This window comes from Sciurus carolinensis, chromosome X, assembly GCF_902686445.1.
Source record: "Sciurus carolinensis chromosome X, mSciCar1.2, whole genome shotgun sequence".
NCBI classification, from domain to species: Eukaryota; Metazoa; Chordata; class Mammalia; order Rodentia; family Sciuridae; genus Sciurus; species Sciurus carolinensis.
In genome coordinates this window covers 74,779,085-74,796,421 of record NC_062232.1, presented here as the reverse complement: position 1 = coordinate 74,796,421, position 17,337 = coordinate 74,779,085, and the positions used below count along the sequence as shown (strand labels likewise).

The following is a 17,337-nucleotide window of genomic DNA, read 5'->3' as shown; positions in this document are numbered from 1 at the left end:
GAGCTATAACCCAAGCCCTGACACTAATTTTCCACTGAGTTACAAAATAAGCAGAGAAGATTCAAATTTTACATATAACAAGATTTAAGACATTATAATATGTATTTTAAAGTCCTATGATGTACCACTCAGTGGTTATCCCTATAAATTATGTTGACATCAAAAGCAAGCTACACTTTCAGAGACAAAGCTATTTCACTATTTCATATTGAATTGTTAGGAATAAATGGTAAAACAGCTATAATTACACAGTACACTTTTTAAAAAACACAAGACATTCTATGAAACTCTTTGCAGATTTAAAATATCTTACCATCATATGAAGGCCATCATCATTTCTACAGCAAACTCCACAGTACCTTGGAACTTAAACAAGGTGAATGGCCTAACTTGGACTAAAGTTTCAAGACATTTAAGTATATAAATTAAGATATGATTCATTAAACTAAATTAATGAAAATGAGAATAACCTCTGTATTGTATTTATGTAGTAGATGTTGAGGGTATCAGAAATTGCATTTGAAATTCAATTAAGAATTAGCAGTATAATTGTCATGTTAATAAACTAAGAAGAAACTTGAATTTTTGAAACTTGAATTGTATATTATATTTCACAAAAAATTAAATCCATTTAAAGTTATAGTAAAGTGATTTGTCATTGAGGATATGCCAGATATGTAAGTCTTTAATATAATATTTCATGGGCATCTAAGAACTTTCTTTGTTTCTCATTCCAGAAGTACCACAAGATACAAAATATTATTGAACTATATATATATATATATGTATAATTGAACTATATATATATATATATATATATATATATATATCCCTGTGTATATTTGTGTGGTATAACTAGAGTCTTTAATTGATCCCAATGTGATACTATGTTCACGAGTGTGTTCATTACATTTGTTTAACCTGTACTCAATACTCTTAACTAAAATACAACCACTAAACATTATTACTAGTTCCAAACAGAACGAAGCAAGTTTCTTCATAGTGTGTTAAAAAAGAATGTAGTATGTAATTAACTTTGCCTTTAACCACATACATACTTCCTCCCCACTTCCAATGAAATCTCATGAAAAAAATCATCTCTGTTTAACAATCCACAGGGACGTAAGGCTTATCATTATCCCATAGAAAACATAAGCCCTTAACAGTTTTATAGGAAGAAAAACACATATTTTATATCTTAATATTTGACTAGATAATATTTTTCCAACTAATCAAAAATCTCTAAATGATGATATTTATGTCTATACTTTCAGAAAATGTAAGAAATAAAAAAACATAAAACAACAAATGTAACAGAATAAGTTGATAATACAATGTTTTTTTATTCATCTTGTATTTTCCCAAGAAGCAATTATAAGATTTAAGGTTGTTAAGAAAAATTCTATGGAACTGAGAAGTGTGTGACAAAAATATCCAAGGAAAATCTTGAAAAACCTTAGGCATTTCTGATAAAATAGAGGACAGTGTTGTAATGACACAATGCATGAGCCAACTCTATGTGGCAGATAATAAATATGGGACATTTATTTAATATTTTGCCAACAAATTCACCCTCCATTTCTGAAGCAGCACCAATTAAAGAGTCTTGTATATTTTTAATTTACTAAATAGTTCATGAAAAATAATGGTTATATTTTGGATAATTTAATCTAAATTTCAAAATATTAAAATAAAAAATTCTCATATGTAACTCTTCTCTTTGTGTACTATCATTTACTTCAATTACTCAGTTTATCAGAGTGCTCTAGGAAATTTTCTACTCTCTCTTCAAATTTATAAATGATTGATTCAGTATCAGTGAGTCCTTGACACTGAATCAACATGTATAGTAGAGTTCATTAATAATCATTTTTAGAAATATGTTTTATTAATGGTTGTGATGATTTAAAATGTATCCTTTGTTTCTCCTGCATTTTTAAAATTAAACATATTTGTCTACTAGAATTTCCCTTGAGGCTTAAACTGGGTAACATATTCTCCCAGTATTAAGCTGATGAGGATTTTTTTAGATATTCTAAGTTTTCAACCTTCATCCTTAAGTTATATTTTTAATATTCTCCACCATTTTGATTTCTCAGAATGAAAATTCTGATTCAATCATTTAGCATGGAACAACAGGCATTACAGATAGTTATTGTTCAACATTAACAAATTAATATAACAGAAAAGAGAATTTTTAAATTGCTTTTTCAATGCAATTATATTATTATATATGGAAAAATTGAACTGTAAAACTGTAGAGCTAGTCCATACTTTTTATTTTGCAAGTATATAACATAGACTTAAAGAAAATAATTGTTATTGACAAAATCTGGACCATATCTCCTTATTCTTAAATCATGTTCTCTTCACTGAATATGCAGTAGTAAAGTAAGTAGATAATAATGAAATTAATCTATCCCTCAAAAGAAGGAAGGAGTTACTTAAGAAGGATACTAGGATAAATTCCTGTATCCATCTAAGGACCATTTACTTTTCCACATAAATGATTTTTTTTCCCTTAAAAGCCACTTCTGTATTTACTTAAATATGTAGATTCAAGAAGAGGAAAAAGAATATAAATGAGGCATTATCATCTGATCTACAGTAATTTATTAAAACTGCAAATCATTGCTTCAAGAACTCTCATGCATGCCTAACATTACCTTCATTAGATAATTACTCCTTATAAATCAGCACAGGCTGAAGTCTGATAGGGCATTCAACATTCCTGACACATAGCTGTTTCCTTACTAAATTCGAGATACGATATTTTAAAATTAATTTTTATTGATGAAAACTATGTTTGTGCTAACCCAAAAAATATTTTTGGGAAAAAATGGCAATTTTCCAGGTACTTAAATATTACAATGAAATGGCTTGGTCTCATAAAATAAGGTCATTGTAAAGAGAATTGCAGAAATATACTTAAAATTCACAGAGATATGCTCTTATAATAGAAGTTAAAAAACTGGCTGATCTACACAATAAAAGCACAATATTAAAGATAGTTTATTTCTATGAAAATTTGAGAAAGTTATAAAAGTGCCAAGTACTCTTATTATTCCTTCCTGGTAAGAGTTACTTTGTCTCAACTTCAATATGTTAATCCCTACCATGAGGAGTAATTTTCATTTTCATGTATGTCTCTGGAGTGTGAGGGTAAACCTGATTTACAAATTAGCAATGACATATTAATCTATGCCTTCTGAAATATCATTCCACCCACTTATGAAGAAAAGAGTGTAAATTTAAACATGAATATTTTACTTTGGATACATGATTATAATTACTGGTGCTATTGCTAAAATTCCCTATTGATTTCTGGAAAATGTTCTGATTTTTAACTTGAGAATCCTAAAATAATTTGAAATAAATAAAATAATAAATAAATTTTGAAGATTTAATTCAAATCAACTACAATGTTGAATAGAACTTGACTCTCTTTGATTCCTAACATGGAAGAGAAAAAGTCATATACTGTGAGAGATGAAAAGACATCTGTCTACAATTTCCTTAAGCATCTATATTCAGAAAACATTATGCATACTAAAACCACAACTTCCCTTCATTTTATGTCCATTAGACTTGAGGCACAGAGCCTACTAAAACACACTGGGAGGGGAGATTGCAAAGAAAATGAATGATGATAATAAAACAAGATGCAAGAACAAATAATCAGTCAATAATTCTTCACTCTTTCAAACTAAACTAGGATATATTAGTAAGCAATGAGATAAAGAAAGAAATAAAACTCCCACATAATCAGCAGTTATCCAATTAAAGTTCCTATCATAGAATACATCCACATTGAATTGCTAAGCAAATATGCTTCCCAAAACTATTAGAACTTTAACAACAGGACATTTCATTTTTATGACTCAGAAGGCATACACAAAAGGGAGAATTTTCTGGGTACTTGCAAAACTTGTCAAATAAAAGAGTCCAACACCCCATATTCAATGGGAAACATATCTGTCTTTTCATCTATTTTCTATGATGTTCTTGGCTTCCTTTGTTCACCTTCTCCATTCTGAAAACTGCTTGAAGAAATTGAAGAATTTTTTTTTTTACAGACTGCATTTTGATTCACTAAATTGAAGAATTTTTAATCAGCTTGTGTGCAATGGGAAACATAATGCCCCCACGTGCATAGAAGTTACGTGCTTTCTCTCTTTGGCAATGCAACTGGTTCTCTACCTTGCTAATGCTCTACCTGTCCTATTTGTTGTTCTCCTGATTAGCTTCTTAGAAATAAACAGTTTGTGTATAGTTACACACCAAATTAAAAATAGCCTTTATCTTTGCCTAGATGAGATGGGTGATATTTTATAGCAACGTATTGCTTTTCAAATAATAATTGTCAGATAAAGTACATTGTGTGTATTTGCATTTTTGTAGGTGTATGTGTTATGTACATGTGTGGGGACAGTAGAGACAGAATGGAAGGGAAGTCTCTTATTGAAAATATCAAACAAGTTATCACTAACACTTCAAAATTTCTGTAATGCTTTTTAACACCTTGGTATAAAGCATATAGTACACACAAGCATGTGTAATATTAACTCGAGTATGATCAAATTTAATACATCTTAAAATATAAAATATTTTTTGAGGCTTTTCCACAGATCATCATGAGTTATTTAATGCCTGGATTGATCAGTACCAATTGATTTATTTTGATTTTCCAATGAAAACCTTTGTTAGTAGTTAGCTCCCAAAGCGTGGTTCCCCACTATGAGCCTGGACATCAAGTGGCAGCTTAGTAGAAATGCACAACCTCTAAAATAAATAAATAAATAAATAAATAAAATGAATAATATCAAGTCCTCATAAACAACTGTGGAGTTGCAGTTTTTCAATACATTCAGGTGGTTTGTATAGACACAAACTAAAAAGACCTAAGAATATTCATTAGTCCAAGAAAAAATATTTTAAATTCTGTAAATATGTCTATATTCAGAAAGTATACTCATCCATGAAAATATACAAAAGTGCTTTGAGGCAGCTGCTGTTAGAATGAGGAAAACTGAGGCACAGGGAACCTAAATGTCCTACTACATGCTAAACCACTAGTAAGGGGGCACAGCTGAGACTTTAATCCAGGAAGTCTGAGTGTACTCCATTGGAACACTTTTCTTCAAAATTAAATTATTTAGTTATGTATATTGTAACAGAAACTAGGCTCTTCTTTGTTGATGAGAAACTGCAGAATTAGGAGAGGGTGAAGCATATCTACATCTTGTATATCTCTTAATTTTTTTTATTTTTATGTGAGTTAATTTTTTCTAATTTCAGAAAAGAAGGTTTTCCTGGGAGTGGGAAAACCAAGAAATTCAAGGTCTTTAAAAAACAAGGTCTTTGTTACATTTCTTTTTCCTTTTGCAAAAATGGTATTGCTAAAGCAGCTCTGAGAATTCAGTTTAAAATACATGATTAATTTCACCTATGCAATGGTCTTTTATTCTGTGCCCTGAAAGGAGTCTGCTTTTACCCTATATTGAGTAATAATGTATAGACAGATTCGCTTCTAACTGTTGGACATTATGGGATCTTTCTAGATGAAAGTGTTCCTTTTTTTTTTTAACAGTTCACATCCTTTGAAATCCTGAGGGGATATTTCAAAGAGTTACATGGGTATTGAATTGGGCTCAGTGTGTTTAAGATCTTTCCCCATGATATTTGGATTTTATATATTATATTTTAGAAACTAAGCTGTTCTGCAAAAATGTAATGGCTAGTTCTTTCAGAAGGTAAGACTTAATAGTTCAATACAATGGCACTTTTAATTGAAATTTCAATATTTGGTCTTAATTCTGGTTGAGTCCTGTAACTCCAATTTTCTACTTGAATAAAACCAGATATTTTTGTGACATTTTTCAATATTTTCTCTTATCTTGTCCAATTCAATTCTCCATCAACAATAGGAGGGAAGGGAAACACTAGAAAACATTAGCAGTACAAAAATGTTTACAATAGTTCTAACTGCTAAAAGTAGCTGTTACAGAAAATTTTCTGTGAGAAAAAAATAATTAAACACAAACAGCTGAATGAAAAGCATGATGATTGATCCAAAAGCTGAGAAGGTCTTTCATGCATTCAAAATTCAAAAATATCTCTAATGAGTATGGCATCTTTCTATCTGCCATCTGAATTAGACAAAGAATTCATGAATTCCTTGCTAATATTTAACATAGTTTAAAAAATAAGATTAATTTTCTTCCTATATTATTTGAAAGAATTTTGACAGCATTTATGTGCCTTTGTAAAATTGATACCTCCCTCAAATCAATGCCAAAATCACTTATGCTTTTTAGGCACACACACTTTCCAAAGAGATAGGCAGGGTACAGTTAAATAGAACTATCAATTAGGAAAGAATTATGCAGTTCAGTTTTAGATTATGTTACATGCATAAATCTAAGAGAATCACAGTCTAATCCCAACCCTAGGAAACCACATCATTAAAACAATAATTATAGTCATTCAGTGAGCCTTGCAATGCACTACTGATGAGTCTCAGAGAAGGAGTAGAATCTTCTAAAGACAATTAAGGTTCACCATTTTTCATTTGCTTAGAAAATTTTGTTCTGTAAGCAATGCTATTTTCAAGGTAATCAAGTATTTTTCTCAAAATATTTATATTTTGGCATGAGTTTCTCTATCTAGAGCATCAGCTTCTGTGAAATCATCAATTAATTTAAAAAAGTTAGTAGAGTTCGTATGTAAGACAAACTTTTTCTTAGAATTTAATGGTTTCAATAGATTGCAGTTCCTTTTTAACTCCCACATTTATACTGCTTTCATCTCCAGTTCTAATCATTGTCCATAAAAGACTATTATGATAATGTTTACTCCAGACGTTTTGACTATATGACACGGTATTAACTCAGTCAGATTGAGTCTATCAAAATTAATTCCCTGTCAACTATAACTAGATGATTTTGTTAGACAATAGAAGTAGCACAGAATCAAAGATACAAGATTTTCAGAAGAGATAAAGGATTGGGTTTACAGGAGAATAGATGAGGGATATATTTATTTATTGATTCTTAATTTATCCTGTTTAGGATTCTCCATATACTTTTCAACATGTTCAGGGAAAATTTACCTTCGAAATTCATTTTTAATTTCAAGCTGCTTTAAAGTAGTATATACACATATTTAAATATGTTGAAATATCAAGGAAGAACAGTTAACTTTCTTGACATAATGATCATTACAATTCAGCATGGTTACAATTTTTCCTCTAACATATTCACTGATTAACTTTCAATGTAATTTTAGAAATCAGTAGTCCATATTGCTAAAATTGCCCTTTTAGTTGTAGAAGCTTCTGCATGGGAAACTTTGTTTCAATAAATGGCCTTATCACATATACAAATGTTTTCCATATGAATATAAGATTCCCCTTGGGTCATGATAATTATTTAGATTTTATTATAATTTACTCCCAATGCTTTGCTACATTTAAATTGCAAAAGGTAACTTCTCACAAATATTAGTGACTCTACTCTTTTAGAACATGATAAACATCAAATCTTGGTATATAATATTAAACTGTAGATTGAAAGAGCTAAAACTCAGTTCTTTCATTTGCATTATGATGCTGTGGGACTAAATGGCATCCAAGGTCCCTTAGAATTCTAAAAGTCAAAGGCAATACAAAAGGCCACACCTTAAGAATTCATTAAGGAGGACTCCATTTTGGGGTTTCAATATTATAACCCTGGAAGGTGTATTGGAGATCAGCATGATTTTATAGCTAAGGAAAAGGAGACAGATTGAGGTTAATTATCTATCCAAGGTTACAGAGCTAGTTAAATGCAGTATGTGGATTATAATCCTGTACTATGTAAATTGATGGCCTAAAAGAGATTATTCAGTATACTCTGTGTTGAAAAGATTTCATGAATAGTGATTGCAAAATAAAGTACCATGATACAAATTATTAGTCAACATTCATATTTTTTAAAGTATTATTTAACTAGATAGCCAAAGATAATATTTAAAATCAATACTATTATCATGGCTTTTGAGATATACCCAAAAAATGAGAGAAGAATTTTCTAAGACAAAAATAAAATTCTATAGCTAATTTCATATATATTATTCTGAAGAACTTTTATATTTATCTTGCAATTTTTTTCAAAATAAAATTTCTAAAAATAAAGTGTAAGATGAAGATCATGTACTTAGTTGAAACAGGACAATAATTACTAAGATTACTGATTAAAACAGGGAAAATTGGTTCAGCAAACTGTCACTTCTAGTATCTTTTAGGAATTTTCAACATTCAATAAAGATGTAAATTAACAAATTGCAGAAATTATTGAAATACAGATTGTTCACAGTTGTTCATTATTTAGTAAACTCCTTGATACATTTACTAGATGTTGAGTGTTCTGTTGATGCAAGCAATTATGAAAGTAGTGAGTTATTGTATTATTTAGTACTATCATAATGATTATATGTATATCACTGAATGTTCCTCATACATTAAAATTTATAAATTATGTTTAGAAATTGGTGTGTGACTAACAACACTAAATATTCCAAGGCACCCAAAACTTGCATATTGATTTACTGATTATACTGACTTTCAAAGAATTACAAAAAATGAACAAATGGTAAATGGTCTTATCTTATAAGCAAAGAAAAGTAAGAGGAATGATAAAAGAAGAAGAAGAAAGACAGAAGAAGGTCATAAAATGAATTGCCTTGTGACTCATAAATAATAGAAACACAAATGTCAAATGAGAATTATTATATGGTGTAGGTAGTCTAATAAAAATTTAGAAGCACAGGAAGGCTTATTGTGAAGAGAAGGCCACCTATTTTCTATCACTGAAAGCAGTTATTCAAGTTTACTGACATTCCAGATCTTATGGCATTGGTTTTCAATTGGCAGCTTGTGCCAACCTCCTAGTGCTTGTCATTTTCAAATAGAAAAGACAAGATAAGAGATTGCTTTACTTAGAGAGGCCTGCTTTTGAGTGATAAACCTCCATTTACTCCATATTAGATTTAAGATACTAAAGATAACACTCATCTTAGAGTCTGTCACACAAATGGAGTGCTGAAAATGTCTTCAAGTTTCCAACTTTAAAGATGTACTTCTCTTTTTGATCCATGACCTCTGCACCTTTTGTATATTATCTCTAGTATAAATCCTTCATTGCATTCACAAAACCTAGACACTACAGATTAGGAGATATTTTTCAATTGGTCTATATGATAGAATTGTTTCATCCATTTTTCATTTTGATGTATTTTTAAACTTTAATAAACTTTAATAGAAAAAGACAGACTTCTCTAAAGCATGCCACTTAAGTGATAAAATTAATATATATCATGCAGTACCTGCCACTTGATCACTGTTTATATCTGCCTAAGCACATTTATTGTACAAACCAATTACTATCCAAGTGTGTCTTATACTCCCAAGCAATGGCAGATGGTTGAACTCTTAGAACCATTCTTTTAACCTATTTATATAGAGATACTTTTCTAACATTATTACTTATATAATTTCAGGGTCTAAAATAAACTAGTAGTCATAAAAAATATTAGTGACTGTAATGAGTTTCCTTTGAAACAGGAAAAAGTGACTTTGATATTTATTACCTTAAAAATATCACTAGATGAGAAGAAATTTTTTATTCTTTCAGTAGCAACATTAAACTGTATATTATTTCCTTTTGCAAAGAAAGGAAATTTAACAAGCATTTGTCCTATATCTCCACCACCCAGGGATGTTAAGTTCTGTCCTTTTCTCCAAATAACTGGTATCATTGATAATGATAATATCACTTTGACATAATGATGTATCGATTTTTCAGAATAAATTATTTCATGCTTCTTGTCAGATTTGTATTATTCTACTTTTTTTCTCCATGAACTGACATTATTGTACAGTCTCTAAGAATGAATACAGTTTGTTATGGTTTGGATATAAAGTGTTCCCAAAAGACTCATTCACTGAAGGCTTGGTTCACAATGCAGTGATGTTCAGAGGTGAGACTTTTGAGAAGTAATAGGATTATGAGTGTTTGATCTCATCAGTGGTTTAATCCACTGATAGCTGAATGGACTACTAGGAAGGAGGTAGAAACTTCAAACATTTGAACCATGGATGGAGGAAGTGGAAGGAGGTCACTGGTGGCATGCTCTTGTGAACTATATCTTGTCCCAGAAACCTTCTGCCATCTCCTCTACTTCCTGGCTGCCATGAGCTAATAGTGTTCCCTTGTCACTCCCTTCTGCCACGATATTCTGCCTTATCTCAGACTCAAAGCATTAGAGGCATCTGACCTTGAACTGAAACCTCTGAACCCATGACCCAAAATAATTCTTCCCTCTTCCAAATTGTTTTCCTCAGGTGTTTGTCACAGCAACAAAAGTTGACTTATGATGAGATTATATCCCTATGAATTCACCTTATGTTGAAAAGAATGTATGTAAAAGTATATTTTTATATACCTAAACTAATATACACAGTTTAGTGACACTGTATACTATAGAGCATGAAATTGTTCGCCCTTGTGATGGTATGAGTGACTGGGAGCTGTGAATCACAATTGTGGCATAGTATGGTGAGCATATTACTAACAAGGGAAAAGGTCAAAATTTAATGTGTGGTTTAAATGAATACATATTGCTTTCACAGTATTTATTATACAGTGTAAAATTCAAATGTTTAGCCATCTAATTTGGGATCAAATATAGCCAGAAGAGACAGAGTTGGCCTGACTGGATAATTAGCCTTTAAAAAGAACAAAACTTCTTTTTAGGTTGAATATATTTCCTGTTTCATGTAACAATATTAACAAATGAATGACATTCTCTGTTGATTTTATTGTAATATGCTAACTGATGTGTGACTTCCACCAAAAATGCTTTTAAAATAAATATTAGGGGGCTTATGGAGAGACTTTCCTGGGTATATAATCACAAACAAAAAGTTACTAATGAACACATATATGATTAATACTTGCTAAACTGTGAATTCAGATGAATTTAAGAATTCTTCTCTGAAAGGGTTACTGTTTCTTTAAATATGTAAATAAGTATTACTTTTATTCTAACTAATTGGATAATATTTTCTCCATGAAGTTTTAGAAGAATGATTAGCACAATCCTTCTGAATCACTGCTTTTCCTGCAGTACTAACATAACAAATTTATCTGGAAAAATATTTGGACTTATTTTATTTTGCTTTTAGAAAACTGACCCCTAATATCCTTAATTACGAAGGGATGGGTTTTAATAATCCATTATTAAGTGATCTTTTTAAAATTTCATAGTTTTTTAATTTTTTTGTTTTTTATCAATTGTCTACTTTTATAATTAGAAGATCAACTAATTAAACACTCAACTCAAAATTACCCTAGTTTTATTCATGTCAACAGTCTTAACAGAACAAGATAAATTTAGCATTTCTCTGAGTAGTACTCTAGTCAATCAACTTGGTCTTGCACTTTTTATACCAATTAATTAGATTATGGTACAGGATCAATCAGAGTGTGTTACCAGGGAAAGATTAATTACTTCCTTTTGTGAATTAATTAGTGGTGTATTAGAGTACTAAGCAAACCTAATCTAGTGAAAGAAAAATGAATGTTAAACAGATATGCTAACCTGAGAAATACTCTAGCATATTTATCATTTTTAAGTAAATGACAAAGTATATTTCTCTGTATTTTAAATATAGAGCTTCTTTATCCCAAAATGTTCTTGGGATTTTTTATTTTTCACCACAAAAATGAGTATGGTATAATAAAAAAGAGGAAAAAAGCATTAACAAATAATTTTTAAAGTTGATGAAAATTTTCATGTATTTTGTTTCTTTAGGCTCAAATACTAGACAATAATTTAACTATCTCATTTTCAGATACAGGAACTTCCTGTGTGAAATGACCACAATCCAATGAAGAGGTTTTTAAAAATGCAAATGACATAACTTTTAGTTGAAGAAAATCAATTAATCTAAGTTCTTCCCCATTCACTTTTAGAGAATTTTCTCTGAAAATGAACTGATTTTTGACTGGTACACAAGACAGATTTGAGACTCTTTAGAAACTTCCCATCTATTTCATCATTTCACTTCCTAAGAAGTAAAAGATAATCTCTTCAACAAATGGCCCTGGGAAAACTGGAAATGCATATGCAACAAAATGAAACTGAATCCCTATCTCTCACCCTGCACAAAAGTCAACTCAAAAAGGATCAAGGACTTAGGAATTAGCCCAGAGACCCTGCACCTAATAGAAGAAAATGTAGGCCCAAATTTTCATCATGTTGACTTAGGACCAGACTTCCTTAACAAGACTCCAAAAGCACAAGAAATAAAAGCAGGAATCAATAATTGGGATGGATTCAAACTAAAAGCTTTTTCTCAGCAAAGGAAACAATCAACAATGTGAAGAGAGAGCCTACAGAGTGGGAGAAAATCTTTGCCACACACACTTCAGATAGAGCACTAATCTACAGAATCTATAAAGAACTCAAAAGACTTTACACCAAGAATACAAATAACCCAGTCAAGGAAATGAGCAGACACTTCACAGAAGATCTACAAGCAATCAACAGGTATATGAAAAAAATGTTCAACATCTCCAGTAATAAGAGAAATGCAAATCAAAACTACTGTAAGATTTCATCTCACTCCAATTAGAATGTCTATTATTAGAATGTCTATTATCAAGAATACAAGCAACAATAGGTGTTGGTGAGGATGTGGGGAAATAGGCACACTCATACATTGCTGGTGGGGTTGCAAATTAGTGCAACCACTCTGGAAAGCAGTGTGGAGATTCCTTAGAAAACTTGGAATGGCATCACCATTTGACCCAGCTATCCCACTCCTTGGCCTATACCCAAAGGACTTAAAATCACCATATTAGAGTGACACAGCTACATCAATATTTATAGCAGCTCAATTCACAATAGCTATAGACCGGGGAATCAAACTAGATGCCCTTCAACAGATGAAGGGATAAGAAACTGTGGTATATATACACAATGGAATATTATTCAACCATAAAGAGAAATAAAATTATGGCATTTGGAGGTAAATGGATGGAGTTGGAGAATATCATGCTAAGTGAAATAAGCCAAGCCCAAAAATACAGAGGCCAAATGATTTCTCTGATAAGTGGATGATGATACATAATGTGGTGGGGGAGGCAAGAATGGAGGAAGGATGGATTTCATAGGGATGAGTGGGGGGAAGGAAAGATAATGGAATGAGACACACATCATTACCCTATGTACATGTATGATTACACAAATGGTGTGACTCTATTTTGTGTACAACCAGAGAAATGAAAGTTGTGCCCCATTTTTGTACAATGAATCAAAATTAAAAAAGATATACCACTTTCTTAAGTGAGAAGATTCAAGTTTTTAAAAGTTTTTATTTTTACAGACTGCAATTTGATTCATTGTACACAAATGGGGTACAACTATCCGTTTCTATGGTTATACACAAAGTATATTCACACCATTCATGTAATCATACATGTACATAGGGTAATAATGTCTGTCTCAGTCCACTATCTTTTCTTCCCCCACCACCCCCCAAAGATCCAATATTTTAATGTTTCAAATTTTCCTTGAATTAATCTACAAACTTAGTGTAATGCAAATTATTGAAAATCTCTAAAAGACTTGTATGGAATTTGACAAATTAATTCTCAAGTTCAAATGAAGAGAATATACATTAAAAAAGCCAATAAGTTTTGAAAAAGAGAATAATGAGGACAGATTTATCTGGCAGATGACAAAACATAAAATTATGCAAATTAAAATACTAGAGAATTAATTTAAAAATCCATACAATTTTATATATATACATAAATACACATACATATATAGAGAGGGAGAGAACCAGAACCAGAACCAGAACCAGAACAATTTTTGTATGAAAATGTTGCTTATGATAAAGTGACATTTTACATCATGGAGTAAATAATGGATTACTCAATAAATTGTGATGGGACAATTGACTATTTGGAAAAACTAAAGTTGAATCTCTAAAAAAAGAAGTATGGATATTATCTATGATCATTCAAATTATAACATGCCAGTAGATCAGTAGAAATCAGTACTTAACTTTTTATCTTCAATTTACCCATAATGAAAGAGTAGCAATACATTCTTTATTTAAGGGGGAAAACTATCATACACTGGCTTCACATGCATGAGCTATTCAAAGATCTCTGAAGTTTAATGTAGTAGACATTTGCAAATATTTCTATGAGTCTCAAAACTCATTCTGAATTATAATTCCAAAACAAAGTTTTTCAAAAGACATTTGGAAAGCACTTTAAAATCTTGTCTTCACAAATTATATTTTACCCTAGACATGAACATAGGGCCATACATAGTTTATTATGTTTAGTCTACAAAGGATCACAGGGTCAGCCAAACTCTAGATTAATACTATACCTGGACTTTATATAATTTTTTTTGTTGTTTTTGGAACCAAGAATTGAACCCAGGGACTTGTGCATGCAAGGAAAGCAGTCTACCAACTGAGCTATATCCCCAGTCTATGCCCTATTCTTTATGAGAGCCATACACTGTGTTTCCATGAACGTGTCTCCAGAAGGCCCATTGAAATCCAGATGCTATTTGTTACAATAGGCACAATAACTCAAAAGCAACCAATAATGCTATTTTGAGGGTGGGTTTCCGTTTGGTTTTATTTTTACCAAATTATCTAACTTCACAGAGCATGGTTCATTTGAAATGGTACACATAATTTGTTGGGGCTACTATAGTAGGAATGATCTGGAATACAGACTGCTATCCTAATAAGACAAAATTGCATAGAATGGCATTAAGTGACCCTCATACCAAAGGCTAAACTAAGGAAATTGCAGTTGTGGAATTTAAAAATTCACAAAGCCTTCAAATGGAATGATACATTTTATTAAATTTGTCTCCTGAAAAATGAAAAATTGTATTGAGTTTTCTTGTTTCTCATTCTTAAAAATATAAGTATTCTTAGTAAAAGATTTTAGAGAATGGATTGTGATAATTTCTTCATCTCATCAGCAATTTTTATCAACCCGGGAACTATATTTTTAAAGTAGTATTAATAAATCCCTCTAGCAATTATTTTTAGAAAATTTATTCATGAAAGTTCTATTTCTATCTGTTTTGTGAACCTAAAAGGGATTTTCAAAACTATATTCTATTTTTGGAAATTCATTAGAAGGAAAGAAAGCAGATTGAGGATGTGATACATTTCAGAATATGAGATGGAAACTGCACAAATTAATTCCATTGCTTTAGGACAACATTTACTTCCTCTAACAGTTTACATTCCTATTTGTGGTGCTATTGACTAACACTGCACAGTTCATTGGCATCTGCTCTGTGTCACAAAGCTCATTATTGTGTACTATTTCAGAGCTTTAGAATTTCTTTTGGAAGATTCAAAGTACCTTATCAGTATTAGCCTCAAGAAGGTATTTTGCTTTGGTGAATTCTGCATCAGTTATTTTCTTTCTTTTTAATCAAAACATACATGCATACATACACATACTATGTTACAAAACTCACTAGTATAGCACATTAAGAAAGTAGAATTTTATTTCAAGGTAAATATTGGTCCTCTTGTGCTTAAAATAAGATTCCTTCTTGTCCAAAAATGGAACATCCAACCAAATATTATCTAAAAACATGATTTATAGGGAGGTTTCAGGTTTGGTAGGAGAACATTCATGGTAAAAATAACCTTTAAACATTGACTTAATACTGTTAACCTTCTGCAGAAATTGAAATTCAGTTTTAAATATTTCTATACTTTGCATAAACGTATTAGAATAGCTGATGAAAAATGGTATTTGTCTTACTAATATTATAGTTTAATTCTAGCTCCATTGAAAAATAAAACTTATTCATCAAGGCCTTTATCAACTTGGAATTTTCAATTGCCCTATCCTCTGGAGTAAATACAAATGAAATAACTCACACTCAAAATAATTGTGTCAATATGATTAGAGGAGAGAAATATTTAGTCCCTAGAAGAAACAAGCCTTGAAAAAAAAAAGACTGTATGTATGTCAGCTAATAAATTGTTGATGGTGTTTACATATTTAAATATAAATAAAATCAGTTCCTATAAAAATACTAAATTTGAATATTTAAAACAACTACTTAATACTAGATATAATTGGGTTCAATAAAGCTATATTGAATTTTATATGTCTTATAATTTCTAATGCATACTGATTATTTTCATGTTACTATCAAAGATATTCTATTTTGGTCTCATTTAACTTTAAAATTAATTTCAGGGTTAGAAATGTGGACTTTACTCTGAGTTATTCTTTAATTGTTGCTATGCAATTCTGTACCAAAGTGTCTTAGTAACACAGTTTATATGCAAAGGTTTATAAAAATGGTGCTTATTCTCTTTTCTTCATAATTTTATACCTGTCATTTTCCTCTATCACATGTATGGTATGCTCTTTATTCTATACACAATTTTATGTGCATAATATATCTGGAACAAATCATAAATTCTTGGAATTTCAATAATCTTCAAAGACAGGTATAATTCATCAAGTTTTGTTTTTCCCTAAATTATAAGGCAGAAGGATTCTCATTACATGTTTATGATGATAAATATAATGAACTTTTTAATATTAAATTCATGATCCTTTTTAATAATTCAAGATCTTTGGAATTTACAAAACATAGTTTTTGTACCCTCTCTCTGAACACCAAATCTAATGTCTTTCTAAACAGTATGTGATTTCAGTCCATTTTTTAAAACCTCAGACCATCTCCACCATATTGGCATTGGGAATTCTTATTTCCCAAGAAAGACAACAATTGCCAATGACTCTTATCTCTATTAAAAATAAAAATGAAATGCATAAAATAATTTATGTAAATTAGAGGTAATTTATTGATACATAAATAAGTGAATGAAAGAAAATAAAATGTCTGATTACCTATATATATTTACATAAATAGAAAGTTTCACCTATGTCCAAACAAAGTATTATACATTTCATGACAAATTTCATTTAGAATAGCTATGATAACACTTTTGGAATATTATCAATTCCTGCCTAAAAGTTCTCTACCTAATTCTTTATGTTTACTTTTAAGAACATGTTACTATTCGTAGTAACATAACAAATTGGCCCATATTATTACAACTATGACAATTTGACTTGTTTCTTTTATTAAATTTTTTTTGTATATACGAAAGTATAATCCATTTTGAAATAATTATACAAACATGGAATATATCTTATTTTAATTAGAATTCCATTCTTGTTCACATACAAGATGATGAGATTCACTGTGGCA

General features: G+C 30.4%; 1 protein-coding gene across 9 annotated transcripts in view; it reads right to left on the bottom strand.

Annotated features, from left to right (window-relative positions):
* The window catches only part of Pcdh11x (protocadherin 11 X-linked), a 685,340-nt gene that overhangs the window by 180,207 nt on the left and 487,796 nt on the right, over positions 1 to 17,337 (bottom strand). The gene's annotated exons all lie outside the window — the stretch shown is intronic.